The following is a 16,273-nucleotide window of genomic DNA, read 5'->3' as shown; positions in this document are numbered from 1 at the left end:
CAGAATCATAAAGCATTTGTCCTTTGGTAACTGGCTTATTTCACTGAGCACAATGTCTTCCAGGTTCATCCATGCTGTAGTATGTGACAGATTGCCTTCCTTTTTAAGGCTGCATTGTATTCCACTGCATACATAGACCACATATTGTTTATCTATTCATCCACTGATGGACATTTATTTTGCTTCAACCTCTTGGCTACTGTGAATAATGCTGCAATGAACATGGGTATGCAAATATCTCATTGACATCCTTCGTTCAATTCTTTTGGCTATATACCCAGAAGCAGGACTGCTACATTCGATGGTAGTTCCAGTCTTAATTTTTTAAAACTACCATACTGCTTTCCAAAGATGATGTGCATTTTTATCACTAATGAATACCATACCCTGTACTTAAGATAATGCCTGGGCATCAAGCAGACCTTCAAATGTCTCTTGAATGTATGAATGATAACAAAAGGGGCTTGGGTTAACAAGAAAACAGACTTAAGACTCACCACCATGGCCTCTCTTGGTTAAGGCCTGATTATAATCATTAGAAGCCCTGATCTGGAGGTTTGTCCATCCTTTGCTATGAGGCTGAGACAGCATGAAACATAAGGAAAAAACCTAAAATACTAGCTGCTTTCACATCAAGGTCTTTTTATTAAAATAATAAATTCCTTTGCTTCTTGTTCTATCTATCCCTTTCTTCCATTTAATTTTCAAATTTCATCTAAAAGAAAAAGGAGGAGAAAAAAAAAAGCAAGAATCCAAGTCCCAATGGAGAAATCTTCCCAAAGTCCTGGGGTAGCTGGGTATGGCAGAGGCTGTGGTCTGTAGGTCTCATTTCTGGCCCAAGCGGCCTAGAGATGGCCTTAGGAGGGCTACCCCCTCACGGACACCCTCCTGGTGCTAGGTGTAGCTCTCTCTGGCCAGCTGGACCAAGGCTGTCATGTGGGCATTGTGCTGGTCTAGCTGAGCAGCTGATTCCTGGGCCAGTTCTCTAAGCACCTGGTCTCTGCCATTTTAGCTACAACCATGGCAACAATAGTCTGGTGGTGCCTGAGGGTCTTGGCTGTGCTGGAGCTTGTGTATGTGGCCCACCTGTGCTCCAGGGTGTACTGAAGACACCCCTGGAATATTTAGTGTTGCTGGTGGAGTCTCTCTCGGAGGCTGGTGTCTATCTGGAGACTTTGGCCTCCTGTGGAGTTCTGCTGGAGAAAGAAATTCTAGCTGCTCTCCTAATCCCATTTTTTCCAGGCCCCATTTGTAAGACAGCAAATGATGACTATGATGGCCAATTATCAACTACATTTAAGGCAAGAGACCATAAAAGCCAGAGGAAGGATCACTGGGCTTGGGTTCTAGGGTCAGTCTTAACACTAAAAGGCAGTGTCACCTTATGCAAATAACTTTCCTCTGGCTAGGTTTCCTCATCTGTAAAATACAAGCATTGAAGATAATCTCCAGCCATCCCTTCCAGCTTTAATATGTGGGTTTCAACACCTATGGGGAAACCATGCTTTCTTACGTTTTCAGGAGCTCGGACTCCTTTGAGGGGATCCCTACTTTGGTTTTGTCATTTATGACTTCCTTCTCTACTCAGTCTCATGTCATCAGGGCTCTGGTAGAACACACTTGGCCACTTATGTGCTTAGTCCATTGGTCGTCCCTTGGGTATCCTTCATCTCAGTTGTCTTATTGGTTTGGGCACCAACTGAACAACTCTTTAACACTTCCACTTCCAGCTTAAACTGATACTCTTGTCTCCATCTGTGGTTCTGGTGCCTCCAGCTGCTGCTTCCTGGAAGAGTGAGTATTATTATGCTCATCCATATTTCTGCTCGTTACCTTTTCTCCTTCCCTGGGTTGGCCTGGTGGTGGCCAGATCCCATGGCAGGGTCTGCTCCCTGAGGTTGTCAGGCTGCTGTTGCCCATAATCTGCAGCATCTGACCTCTCTCTGTGTAGTGCAGGATGCCATGTGGGCCTTCTTGTAGGCCACATATGGGGCCTTGAACTTGATAGAGCACTGGTGTGCATGCCAGACACATCTCTGCTCCTGAAGGCGCCTGGCCACATCTTCGATGACTGAAGTGTTGTGGTGAGATGTCTTCAGACACCTCTTGATGGCAGGTTCTGCTATACTGGTGAACAGCTGTTGGATCTCTGCTGGAGGCAGTGGACCCCAGATGGATCCTGCTGTGGTGTCTGGGATGGTCCCACTGGCTCCTGGCCTGGGGGCATGAGGGTTGAAGCCATCAGGGGAAGTCCTGGATTGGTCCTTGCAAAGAGAAACAGCACTGGACACTTGTTAAAGGTGGAAAGGTAGGTTTTATTCACACTAGAGCAATAGGGAAGAGAGACTCCAATATAGAGTGAGCTCAACACCAACTAAGACAAAGGTGACAGGTTTTTTAAGGGACTAATGGGAATTAATCCCTTAAAGGTAATTATACTACTACTGAGTAGTATAAAAGGGGGAACAAAAAGGGGATAGGGAAGACTATAGGGAACTAAAAAGGGGGCCATGGGGAAATGAAAAATTACTGAAGGGTGTTAAGTGGAAAATGATTGAAAACAGTTAGGCAATGTGGGTTGGGACAAAGTGCATTCTGAAGTTTGGCAGAATTGTATTTTCTTGAGCAAAGACTCAGCACAAGAGGTGGGGTCACCTTTAGGGATACAGCCTAATGTAGGTAGAAGTTTGGTCAAGTTTCTTGGCACAGTATTGAGGCAAATCTTTTGTGGTGCTTGGGAGTTCAGAGTTCATTGTTTCTTCCTGGTGCATAGTGTCCAATAATAGTGTCCTTATTGGAGCAATTTGGAGGCTATAAGGGCAGTAATATGGGATTCATTTTCTTTCTTTACAACCCCCAGTGGCTGATGGGATGGATCAGGGTGGACCACACCTAGGCCAGTTAATGTGAAAGGCCCTGTACTCTGTTTCTACCTCCGTTTCAGAGAGTGGCTGGAATGGCAATAGGTGAGGGACAATGCTATTAAGGAAAGAACTCCCAGAGAAGCCCCCACTGCTGTAGAATTTGCTATGGCTGCTGCTTTTTGTGTTGGTTTAACTGCTGGAGATTATCAGGGATGAGCCTGGTGCAACAGATGATGCTGTGGAGGTTCTAAGACCATAAAGCTTGCTAATGTTGTAGGCCCTTGCACTCTGCCATGCTTTGCTCAAGTTAGAGCCTGTGGCAGGGTGGGACAGAACCTACAGAGAGGGTTCATCCACCAAGGATGAATCAGAGACCCCAGACCTGCCCAGGACCCAACATAACTGGATGTGAGGTGAGGAGTTTCCTTGGCCAGCCTTAGCCACCCCAATCTGTTGACAGGGAAAGGTAAGTATGCACCTGTTTTCTTGTGCCCTCTTGAAGCAAAGAGCAGGTTTCCTCTAAGTAAGTCAGGGGTGTGTTGTTCATGTGCCTGTCTCACTGCAATGTTCAATTAATTATCTGAGCTACATTCAGCCTTCCCACTTATCTGCCTCCGCTTTAACATGGCTCCTGAACAGCTCACTGCTGAAAGATACTGGCTGGCCAATGAGCAAGCAGGCCCAAGGCAGGGCCAGTTATCTCCCCAACAGACTGTACAAACATCTTTGTAGGAAAATCCCTTTAATGGCAACCAAACAGAATAGACCTGTTCCCACAACACAGTTGACAGAAATATCTTGCTGTCCAGACTCCTGTCTCTGTTAAGATAGTACCTCCCACAGTTGTAAGCAACAGCTGATTTCTCCTAAAAAGTCAGGATTTTTATAATGAAGAACAGGGCTGGCTTTGGGAGGCTGGGGCTGGGTGTGAAAAGGGGATTGGGGGGACCCACACTTCAGCCTGAGACACAGGGGAGGGAGGACATGAACACTAGGTGTCAGGAATGCCCTCTCCCATTATCCTCTTGATCATGGCTCCCTGTCATGGCTCCCACAAAGTAAAAAACTCAGGTTCAGGATTCTGTGGCACTCCTGGGACACCCCCAGAACACCCCCATTTCCAGACATTGCTCCCAGTCTATCTCCCTTACCTTCCTGACAAAGTACTCTCTGTAGGCCACCTAGAAGTTGGTTTGGATGTCCCAGTTTAGAGCTGGACAGAGGCTTAAAGGTTTCAAATTTCAAGAGCCTGAAAAAGGACCCAAGAAGGCAGTAAAGCCAAACAGAAAGGCTTGGAAGGCTTAAACAAGAAGCCAGAAATCACTTAAGATTGGAAGCTGTGTATTCACCGTTAATTCAACAGACATTCATTAAGACCTACTCTGTCAGGCAGAGTGCTAAGCACTCAAGGTAAGAAGTGGGATGAGACATGGTCCAGTGGGAGACAGATATATAGACAGTACTTGCAATACAATAAAAGGAGCACTAATAGAAAAATGCCAAAGCAATGAGATGAGGTCATTAGATCCTGCTTTCTTTTATAGGGATATGCTGCTCACGTGTGAGCAGTCAGTTGGTAGCCCACTACCATAACTCCTTCTCTTCCCCCCACTATTCCCCTACTTTCTTTTTCTTCTCCCACTTCTTTCTTCCTTCCCCCCAGCCACCCAATGGCATCCAAGAGTACTCACTCTTTCCACTAATAGAACACTGTGTTAAATTCAATTGCTGACCCCTGTTATAAGGAAACAGAACTTCCCAGTGGAACTGCGTTGTCCAGCTCCTTAGTCCTCTGGTGTAAGGAGGGCTCATGATGTTAACTATTTTGTGAATGGAAGTTTCCTAAGTGACAAGAAATCAAGTTCAAATCCTAAGATCTAAAGCAGTCAGATAGAAATGGTCTAACACAGAAAAGAAGAAAGTATCTGGATAGATATGTTTCTTTTGAACTTGAGTTTTTCTTTATAAAAGAGTTTGAAACTACCAGTTTCAAACAATAGAGTTTGAAACCCAGGTACTTACCACCCACATTTTATAGGTTGACATTGTCATATTTGCTTCAAATCTTTTCTTAAAAATATTTAGATTCAACTAAAGATCTACTCCCTTTCCATCACCCTTCCTCCAATAGAAATCACTCTCCTGAAGTTGGGTTTTGTCATTCATTCCCATGCATATTGTTATAGTTGATATATTTATGTGTTAATAAAAAAATAGTAATAGCTTATATGGTTTGAAACTTTTTATAAAAGGTTTAATACTGTACATATCTTTTGCTGATTTTTTTTTACTCAATATGCCCTTGATAGATGAGGTTCCTTAAAATTCTATATTCCATTATAAGAAGAAACTGGTATATTTCTTATTTATTTCTATCATATTTCTTATGGTTTCTATTTACTATGCTTTTCTTTGATTTCTTTCATTTCTTTTTCCTATCTTCTGTGTATCAATGTTTTCTTTATTCCTGTTTCCTCTGCTACTTTGTAAAGGATACATTCTATTTCAGTTTTTCTAGTGTCTGTCCTTAAAATTTTAATATGAATAACTACCTTCAAAATGTCCCTTCTCCTTCCAGATAAAGACCTTAGAATATTTAACTTTGATCTGCTCTAGCCATTTGCAATGCTATTATTGTGTAATGCTGTACTGATTAATATGGTAGCCACTACCCACATGCAGATACTTAAAATGAAATTAATATTAAATATAATTAAAATTTTCTTCATTGCAGAGCCACATTTTAAGTGCTTCATAGCTACATGTGGCTAATGGCTACCATTTTGAACAGAGCAGATATAGAACATTTCCATCACTATTGAAAGTACTATTGGGCAATGCTAGTTATTTACATCCAGTTTTAGTCCTCTCCAAATTAGTTATTAGTAGTACTTATTTTTAGAGTCAATATTCCTCTAGATTTACCTTTGTGTTTACCAATTTCTTTGCTGACCTTTATTTTTTTTCCTTACTTTTGTTCAATTTCCTTCTTTCTGACATGTATCCTATGCGTCTGTTATGGACTGAATTGTGTCCTCCCCAAAATTCTTATGCTGATGCCCTAATCCCCAATGTGATTATATGTGGAAATAAGATCTTTAGGAGATAATTAAGGTTAAATGAGATCATAAGGGTGGGGCCCTAATCTAATAGGACTGGTGGCCTTATTAGAAGAGGAAGACAGACCCTTCTTTCCTTCTCTCTCCATCTCTCTCTTTCTGCATATGCTCATAGGAAAGGTCATGGGAGGACTCAGCAAGAAGGTGGACATTTGCAAGCCAGAAAGAAAGTTCTCACTAAAAACTGAACCCTGCCAGAGCTTTATCTGGGACTTCCTGCCTCCAGAACTATGAGAAATAAGTTTCTATTGTTTAAGCAATCTAGCCTGTGGTATTTTGTTATGGCAGCTCTAACAGACAAATATAAAGTCCATTTAACAAAGGTCTCAAGTGTTATTCTGAAAGTCTTTATTTTGCCCTCTTTTTTAAAAAAGTGTTTATTTTTGGGGGGGGAGAGAGAGAGAGAGAGAGAGAGAGAGAGAGAGAGAGAGAGAGAGAGAGAGAATGAACAGGGGAGGGGCAGAGAGAGAGGAAGACAGAAGATCCAAAGTGGGCTCTGAGCTGACAACAGACAGCCTGATGCAGGGCTCAAACTTCTGAACCATGAGATCATGACCTGAGCCAAGGTTGGATGTTCAAATGACTGAGCCACCCAGGTGCCCCAATTTCACCCTCTTTAATTACAGTTTAACAAGATATAGGATTCTAGGCTGTCAGTTATTGTCTTTGGGAATTGAAAATATTATTCCATTGTTTTTTAACCTTTGTTGTTATAATTGTCAAATCTGTGGCCAGTCTAAACTGTTCTTTTTTGGAGTACTTTTAATATTTCCCCCATTTTCTGGGTTTCATTACAGTGTGTCTAAATGAAGGTTTAATTTCATATTCCTTGCTTTGGATTCATTGTGATTCTTTAATATGAGGATTCTTGTCGTTGACCAATTCTGGAAAATTTTTATCTATTATCTATTTCCTTAATTTTTCTCCATCTAGAATTCCCATTAAATATATTTGAAACTTTTGGGGCGCCTGGGTGGCTCAGTCGGTTAAGCGGCCGACTTCGGCTCAGGTCATGATCTCGCGGTCTGTTGAGTTTGAGCCCCACGTCGGGCTCTGTGCTGACAGCTCAGAGCCTGGAGCCTGTTTCAGATTCTGTGTCTCCCTCTCTCTGACCCTCCCCGTTCAAATTAAAAATATATATATAGGGGCGCCTGGGTGGCGCAGTCGGTTAAGCCTCCGACTTCAGCCAGGTCACGATCTCGCGGTCCCTGAGTTCGAGCCCCGCGTCGGGCTCTGGGCTGATGGCTCAGAGCCTGGAGCCTGTTTCCGATTCTGTGTCTCCCTCTCTCTCTGCCCCTCCCCCGTTCATGCTCTGTCTCTCTCTGTCCCCAAAAAATAAATAAATGTTGAAAAAAAATTTAAAAAAATAAAAAAAATAAAAATACATATATTTGAAACTTTTCCATCATTCATTTCTCTTAACTCCTCTTCATATTTTTCATTTCTTCTACTCTGCATTATGCATATGCATTATGGCAATTTCCTCTGCTCCATCTTCTAGTTTACTAATTCCCTTTTCAAATGTGTCTATTCTGCTTTTAATCAGTACATTACTTTATTTTTTAAATAACTGTATTTTTCAATTCTAAAAGTTTGATTTGCTCAAACCTACTTTTCTTTCAGGGTCTTGTTGTGTACTATTTCTTTACCTATTTATTTTAAATATGTTGATTTTAGAATCTAATTAAATTTCTCTGGACTTCAGTCGTCTAGATTATGATGGGGCTTTAAATTAAATGGCCTCAACAGTAACTTCCACTTTTGAAGTTTTAGTATTCACCCCGATACTCATTTATTTTTTTAATAAACACTGTTGGCATACTTTGCATTTGCCATCAATGAAGGTGGCATTGGAGCATGGCAGTGCATAAAGAATGATTATTTTAAAAGTCACTTTCCCCAGACCTCTAGGGCTTTGAGCCAACATCTTCCATTTTCTCATATTCCCTTCCTGTATTGGCACAGAAAGAAACGGGTGGCTAACCAGATGAAAATAGGCCAGGAAAAATATCCATCTGGGTTTGTTTTCAGATCAGAGATATTTTTTGGAGGCTCATCAAAGAATCCAGTTGAAAGGCTGGGGAAAAGAGGTAAACACTAATCCTCTCAGCTTTTCAGAGATTTTTGATTTGATTGGTGTAGCACTTAAAATACAAAACTAGAGTGTTAATGGTTTTTCTATACTCTCTAAAACCAATGGAATATTGGAGGGCTGGAAGAGGGATAATGAAGGCCTGTATTTCTTTTTATCTAAAGATCCCCACACTGAGCTAGAAGAATATAAGAAGGTACTGGAAGTGTACAGTAGGTTATAAGCTGGGGGTGAAGAATATAGGATGTGATCTTAATATATTTCTATAAAGGGAAAGTGAGTGATCAATACAACCATCTCTGTGGCTTATGTTCCAAAGTGCCTCACAAGCATCTTTCAAATTCTGTTCCAAGTCAATGTCAAATGTTCAGTGAGTAGGGGATGCAATGAGATTCAGTCTTCCTAAACCCTGGTTTCTGGTCTGTCAAACTGGTTGTGAATGCTGTGCACAGGAACTAGGTTCTTAGGCAAATGACATGGAGCCAATTAAAAGTGACATTTAGCTTACTTCAAAGAGCACTGGCTTCCCCCAACACTCCCCCCACCACCTGCCACTGACCAAATGCAGTCATGCTGCTTTTATGATTTATTTCCTTTGTTTAGATTTTTAGAATAAACTTGATGGAAGCATAATTTATGAACAGTCTGCTTTATTGAGATATAGTTTATATATACTTTGTTTTAAAATTCAACAGAATGTTATATTCCTTCTTTTTCTATGCTGTCCCAGACAAAGTTTTGGAACTAAATGTCAAAGCTGTATTCCTCTCCTGATTACTGGTGTTTTGAAAGATGTAGGTTGCCTCTTAAATTTCTATTCTTCTGTGTCTTAACTGCAAAACAATTATTCATTCTAAACAGTAATCTAATTAAGTATCATTAGCAACGAGAAGCTTTTGTAAGCACTTGAGGCATTGTGTGTGAAGCACGTGCATTTTTTCTACATATACGTAATTTTCATCTCTCTTTCCTTCATTCCTACTTCCATTTAAATAGCTTTTAGATGTGTCCATTTTTCCTTTGAAATGTTTCACTCCCATTCTTCTCTTTTAGTTCTTTCTTTGCACACACTTTCCGGCCTGATTTCTTTTATTTGATTAAAGTAATCCATTCTAGGAGCACCTGGGTGGCTCAGTTCGTGTGACTCTTGATTTTGGTTCAGGCCATGGTCTTGAGGTTCGAGAGATGGAGCCCCGAGCTGGGCTCTGGGCTGACAGGGTGAAGCCTGCTTGGGATTCTCCCTCTCTCTATCTGCATGCTTACACATGTGTTCTCTTTCTCTCTCAAAATAAATAAATATTTAAAAATAATCCATACTACATATTCTCTAGCCCGATTAACCTTCCTAAAGCACAACTTCATACAGTCTTCCCTTTGCTCAAAGACTATCAATGGCTGCCTTTTGCCTATGAAATCAAGCACAGCCTTCTAACTCTGCTGGTCTCCCCTATAGTCAGGCCCAATGAACCCTTGCTTCACTGTGTACTCACCTGCCTTTATATTTTGCTTCGAATGTCATTGCTGTCAGATCTCTCTGCTGGAAATATTGCCCACCTTTTGATTCTCAAACCAAATACCATCCCCTTTCTTTAGTTTCCCATCATCACTCCTGTGCAAATTTTTTTCAATTTATTTTTTAAAAAATTAATTTATTTTTTAAATTTACATCCAACTTAGTTAGCATATAGTGCAATAGTGATTTCAGGAGTAGAATCCCTATGTATAACACCCAGTGCTCATCCCAACAAGTGTCTTCCTTAATGCCCCTTACCTATTTAGCCCACCCCCCACCCACAACCCCTCCAGCAACCCTCAATTTGTTCTCTGTATTTAAGAGTCTCTTATGTTTTGTCCCCCTCCCTGTTTTTATATTATTTTTTCTTCCCTTCCCTTATGTTCCTGTTTTGTATTTTAAATTCCACATGAGTGAAGTCATATGATATTTGTCTTTCTCTAATTTCACTTAGCATAATACCCTATAGTTCCATCCATGTTGTTGCAAATGGCAAGATTTCAATCTTTTTCATTGCCGAGTAGTATTCCATTGTGTGTATGTATGTATGTATGTATGTATGTACGTATGTATGTATGTATATGTATATATATGTATATATATGTGTGTATATATATATATATGTATATATATATATATGTATATATATATATATATATATATATATCCATCCATTCATCTGTTTATCCATTCATCTTCTTTATCCATTCATCTGTTGATGGACACATTTGGGTTCTTTTCATACTTTGGCTATTGTTGATAGTGCTGCCAGAAACATTGTGGTGCATATGTACCTTCAAAACAACACACCTATATCCCTTGGATAAATACCTAGTAGTGGAATTGCTGGGCCATAAGGCAGTCCTATTTTAAAATTTTTGAGGAACCTCCACACTGTTTTCCAGAGTGGCTGCATCAGTTTGCATTCTCACCAGCAGTGCAAAAGAGATTCTCTTTCTCTGCATCCTTGCCAACATCCAATGTTGCTGAGTTGTTAATTTTAGCTATTCTGACAGTGTGAAGTGGTATCTCACTGTGGTTTTGATTTGTATTTCCCTGATGATGAGTGATGTTGAGCATTTTTTCATGTGTTCGTTGGCCATCTGGATGTCTTCTTTGGAGAAGTGTCTATTCATGTCTTTTGCCCATTTCTTCACTGGATTAGTTTTTTTGGGTGTTGAGTTTGAAAAGTTCTTTATAGATTTTGGATACTAAACTTTTATCTTATATGTCATTTGCAAATATCTTCTCCCATTCTGTCAGTTGCCTTTTAGTTTTTCTGATTATTTCCTTTGCTGTACAGAAGCTCTTGATGAGGTTTTTGGTTTCCCTTGCCTCCAGAGACATGCTGAGTAAGAAGCTGCTGTGGCCGGGGTCAAAGAGGTTTTTGCCTGGACTCCCGTGCAAATTTATATCTGCCATTTTTTTTAACTCATATGGCACTTTGTACCATGCCTAGAACACATGTTGCCTTTTCTCAGGGTAATTTATGTTTGTGCCTTATTTTTCATACTAGATTGTAAACTTCTCATCTTACTCATCTTTGTATCCTCCTAAATACCTTGCATATAATAAAAAAAAAAACCTGCCATCATTATTTGTAGTATGAATAAATATCCTCACCTCAAAGCTCTGTCGGCTGAATAAAGACAAGCATTTAAAATACTTTTGAGGGGCGCATGGATGGCTCAGTCGGTTAAGCATCCAACTTCAGCTCAGGTCATAATCTCACGGCTAGTGAGTTTGAGACCCACGTTTGGCTCTGTGCTAACAGCTCAGAGCCTGGAGCCTGCCTCAGATTCTGTGTCTTCCTCTCTCTCTGCCCCTTCCCTGCTTACACTCTGTCTCTCTCTGATCCTCAAAAATAAACAAACATTAAAAAAATTTTTTTTAATAAAATATTTTGAAACTTCAAAATTATGACATATGGTTTACTTACCCCAAGTAAAGTATTTTAAAATATAAAATATCCATTTGATCAATATTTAAGTAAATTCTAGTAAGTCTGTTGGGTAAGATTCTGCATTTGGATCTTAACATACTCATTTGTTCTTAAAGGAGTATTCAGTATAGTGATACAGACCTTGGTTCATATCCAGCTTTTGACCTTTACTGGTATGGGATTCTGGGATATATATTTTTTTAATGTTTATTCATTTTTGAGAGAGAGAGAGAAAGAGAGAGCAGGCTCTAGGCTCTGAGTTGTCAGCACGAGCCCGACACGGGGCTTGAGCCCACGGACTGCAAAATTGTGACCTGAGCTGAAATAGGAGGCTTAACCAATTGAGCCACCCAGGCACCCCCTGGGATCTTTAAAGCTGTAGTCTCCTCATCTGTAAAATGAGAATTAAAAGTAACCATATCATGGAGTGTCTGGGTGGCTGGTTTTGGCTCAGGTCATGATCTCATGGTTTCATGAGTTCGAGCCCGCATTGGGCTCTTCGCTGGCAGCACGAAGCCTGCTTGGGATTCTTTGTCTTCCTCTCTCTCTACCCCTCCCCCATTCACACTGTCTCTGTCTCAAAACAAAGAAATAAACTTAAAAAAAATAACCACATCACAAAGTATTTTAAAGATTAAATGAGATTATATGGTAAAATACTTAGCATAGTGTCTGACACATTGTACATGTTCAATAAATGGTTGCTATTTTTTCAAGTTAAATCATAACCTATTTCAAGAGATAGATTTTTGTATTCTAAAGTTGTGCTAATATGGTAGATACTACCCACATGTGGTAACTGAGCTTCCAAATTGTGGCAAGTCTGAATTGGGATGTGGGTAAGTATAAAAATCACACTGGATTTTTAAGACTCAGTATAGAAAAAAGGAAGGGGTGCCTGGGTGACTCGATGGGTTAAGTATCTGACTCTTGATTTCAGCTCAGGTCATGATCTCAAGGTCCTGGGATCAAGCCCCACCTCAGCCTTGGCTCTGTGCTGAGCTTGGAGCCTGCTTAAGATCTCCCTCCCATTCCTGCAGCCCCTCCCCACATCCCCAATTGCACGTGCATGCTCGTGCACTCTCTCTTGCTCTCAAAAAGGAAAAAAATTTTTTAAAGTAAAATATTTTATTAATACTTCTTTTATATTGACATATTGAAGTGATATTTTAAATAAATGGGGTTAAATAAAATGTATTGTCAAATTAATTTCACCTCTCAAAAGTAAAAACTGTTTTTACTTTTTAAAACATAGGTACTAGAAAACTTTACATTATATATGTGTCATGCGTTGTATTTCCATTGGGCAGTACTGAGCTAAAGTCTCTGGTCAAGGACAGAATTTGGTATACAAATGTTCAACTAATATTTGGCTGACTGATACACTAAATCTCTTCATCATTTTATTATATTGGCACAATTAAAAGCATAGAGTCTGTATTTTTTTAAGTGTACACAAATCAAGACAGATTTCCAGAGTGTTTATTATTAGAGAATCTCATATGTAAATGAGTTATTTACTCAGTAAGTTTTTGGTAATTTTCTCCTGCAAATCTTTAAGCACTGAAGCAAAACTCTTCAAACAGAGCTTTGGGGAAATTTGTGAAATTAAGAATGGGAATGACCTTTTATTTGTCAATAAAATCTTGGTTAAAAAAAAAGGAATGGAGATGACCTTTCCAGGACTAAGTAACCCAATTGCTGAAATTAACTTTGGCAAACGACAATTAATCACAAATTGTCAGTAGGCCAACTATGTTGTCAAATCTAATGGGCAAATCAGGATCACTGATGCCCTTTGGCTCCTGCATTTTCCTGCTCTTTATAGCATATCTAACCTGCAGGATTCCAGGAAGCAAAGAATGGGAGCAGATGCTATGACACTCTCCTGTTGGTATAAGACATGCTGGCTAACTCCAGAGACCATTTGGTCTTCTTCCATAGTGTTCCTTAAGCATGGAGCAAATGCCTCTGATGGTTCTCAACACAGGCAGAATTAGGGCCAGACAATACTTTCTGAATGTATCACTCCTTTAGCCTATTGGATTTGCAGCCAACAAACTCTCACTGAAAGAAATGCATTGATTGGTTCTATTCTAAGCTTTTGGTGGGAGTGGGGAGGAGGCTTGAATATGATTGTTTGAATTGCTCCAGAATTCACCAGAGTGCTTCCTCCCCTTTTCTTCCAACATCTCTTGACTCTCCTTCAACCACTAATACCTCCACCACCATCTCACCACCACCACCACCAGTGGTTAACATTTATTTAGTGCTTACTACATGCCAGGCACTTTTCTCAGTATTTATCTGTTATTACCTCACTGAATACTCAAGTCATTCTTTAAATTAGACACTACTTCTAATTTTTCAAGATGAGGAAACTGAGGTAGAGTAACTAAGTAAGTTGCCCACGGTCACACAACTAATAACTAGAGCAGCCAGAAAGAGAAATGAGGCTGCTGATCTTGGTGCTCAAGACCCTACATAATATGTCATCTGGAGAAGATTCTGACTAGTCTGTATAACATAAAGGAAGAGATCTGCTTGGCCAGGGCAAGCCTGGGCCTGCAGGTTATTCCTTAGGCTGCTCTGGCACCTAGAGGTATAGAATTTTTTACTTCCAATCTTTTGTGGCCTTTGAGAGAATGATAAACGTCTATAATGGCCGATGGCATTTTCCTGGATGCCTAAAGCTAGTCTTTAATCACAGGGTATTGTTTGAAGTCTTGCAACACATAATATTGTTCATTGGTTTGAACAAAGATGTGTATCATTTAGTGAGAATAAATCATATTTCTCATGGTGCCTTTGGGTACTTTTTGGTCTCTAAGGACATGGAAAATGGAAGTACTGCATATTCTTTGCAAGTTTTGTTTTCTACCATCTTCCTACATACTTCTGCTCTCCAGGGAGCCCCCTAGTGTTTCTTTAGCCTTGGAGACTGGCTTAGGTCCATCAAGGCATAGGGTGGAGAGAATGGATACAGAGGGAAAGCAAGAATGTGAGCAAAAATGGAAACTATTGATCCACTACTTCATCAGGTTACATGTGCTTCATTCTGAAGAAGTACATTGGCTAAGCTCAAGTAGACTCTACATAAGATGTGTACAAATGCCCCTAACTTTTTTTTTGTTTAATTTTATTTTTTTTAGCAGCAACCTGATTGATTTTTCTTTCTGAATAGTTTGGAGGAGTAGGGAATAATAAATGAAACACTTTCTTTGCTCAAAGATCTACACCCTAATGAATGGGAGAAACACCAATTAAATATCCAAAAGTCCTTCATGACTGAAGATTATGACATTAAAGCAAATAAAGTCTTTATCAAGAAACACAGTATGATTAATTTTAAATGGAATTGTCTTTACACAGTTTCCAAATTTGCCATAGGCTCACGGAATGTTAGAATGGGATAAATTATTAGAAGTTTTCTAATTTCCTCATCTTTTATATGAGGAAACTGAAACCCACAGTAAAGTGTGTTAGAGTCAAAGATTTGGTTTCATACTCTCACTTCTTTGTATTTTTCCTTTACAAATGAAATTATTTGCTTAATTTGCTTGCTTGAACTAAGCTTCCTGATTCTTGTAGTATTAATTTCAATTTGTTTACAGAGCTGAGAATATCAGCAGTACTGCTTTCAATATAATTCATAAAATGATAGTTATAATCAGGTGATAAAGGCACTTTTAAATTAATATGGAATTATCTCTTACTATATAATTGTAAACAGGATCCTCATCTAGAATTTCTATTTTTTTTTTAATTGCCTGTTAATATAAACAAAAGCAAGTAGTCAGATGAGCACCCATTTTCCTTGACTAAGGATCAATGTACCTGCCCACTAGGATGACACCAAACACAAAGATACTATAAATTGTGTAATAACTAAAAATACATATTTCACATACATATAGATGGCATATATATTTTGTTTAGGCAGACTACACTTAGAAACTTAGCAGGGCACAGTAAGTCCTGAAGACATTTGAGTACACACATAATAAAAATTTATTGAGTCGTACACTTATTAAAGATTAAAAACAAAACAAAAAACCTTGGACGTGCAATTGATCTTTTAGTTATTTGTAATTTCAGATTTACTGTATCTTAATTACGACTGATACTTAAAAGAGTGATTTGAAACACTTTTTTTTCCCTGTTTCTTCGGGTTAATTATCTTTCAATAAACGAAGTTATTTTAAAAGATCTTGTGATCTCCTTCGAAGGCGAGAAAGCTTTAACTTACCTATTTGCAAGTAAGATGGTGTAGTAATTATGTCCAGACCTTTGTAGAATAACACGCGAGGCCATCTCTAGGGGGGGGGCGGGATACGATACTGAAAATGTTTCTTTCACTTCGCCCTCCTCCGCGGCCTGATAGGTTTACGGGTATTTCAGGCAACGGTAGTCAGAGAGCAAATAGGTCGCTGAACTAAAGAAACTTCCCCAAAGATGCTATTGTTCTATTTCCACCCCACAGATTCTCAAAATCCACTTTGTTTTTTCGGAATTCCACCTGAGGGCAGTTGCTTGGGAAACATATCCAGTACACTTGGTTTAATACATTTAAAAAACGATTTGCTTTTATGTTTTTATCTCCCTGAGTATAAACTCCCATTCTCTGACATTTCGGCTACTTCCAGTCCAACGGCCAGGCGATTTCCTCACTCAGCGGCAGGTCAAAGAACCTCGGCTTGAAAAAACGCTGCAAAACATCCGGTAAAAGGGGGAAGACTACGA

General features: G+C 39.5%; 1 protein-coding gene across 2 annotated transcripts in view; it reads right to left on the bottom strand.

Moving 5' to 3' along the window:
* Positions 1-16,195, bottom strand: part of PAQR8 (progestin and adipoQ receptor family member 8) — a 121,339-nt gene extending 105,144 nt beyond the window's left edge. The window contains exon 1 of one of the 2 annotated variants that reach the window (XM_045057646.1): positions 15,780-16,195. The gene's annotated coding sequence lies outside the window, so the exon portion shown is untranslated. The remainder of the gene's footprint in view (positions 1-15,779) is intronic. The other variant, XR_002157132.3, reaches the window with a different exon arrangement.
* Between the last annotated feature and the right edge of the window lie 78 nt (positions 16,196-16,273).

This window comes from Felis catus, chromosome B2 (assembly GCF_018350175.1).
Source record: "Felis catus isolate Fca126 chromosome B2, F.catus_Fca126_mat1.0, whole genome shotgun sequence".
NCBI lineage: Eukaryota > Metazoa > Chordata > Mammalia > Carnivora > Felidae > Felis > Felis catus.
Note: the sequence above shows the minus strand (reverse complement) of the source record. Positions and strands in the feature narration are given on the sequence as shown.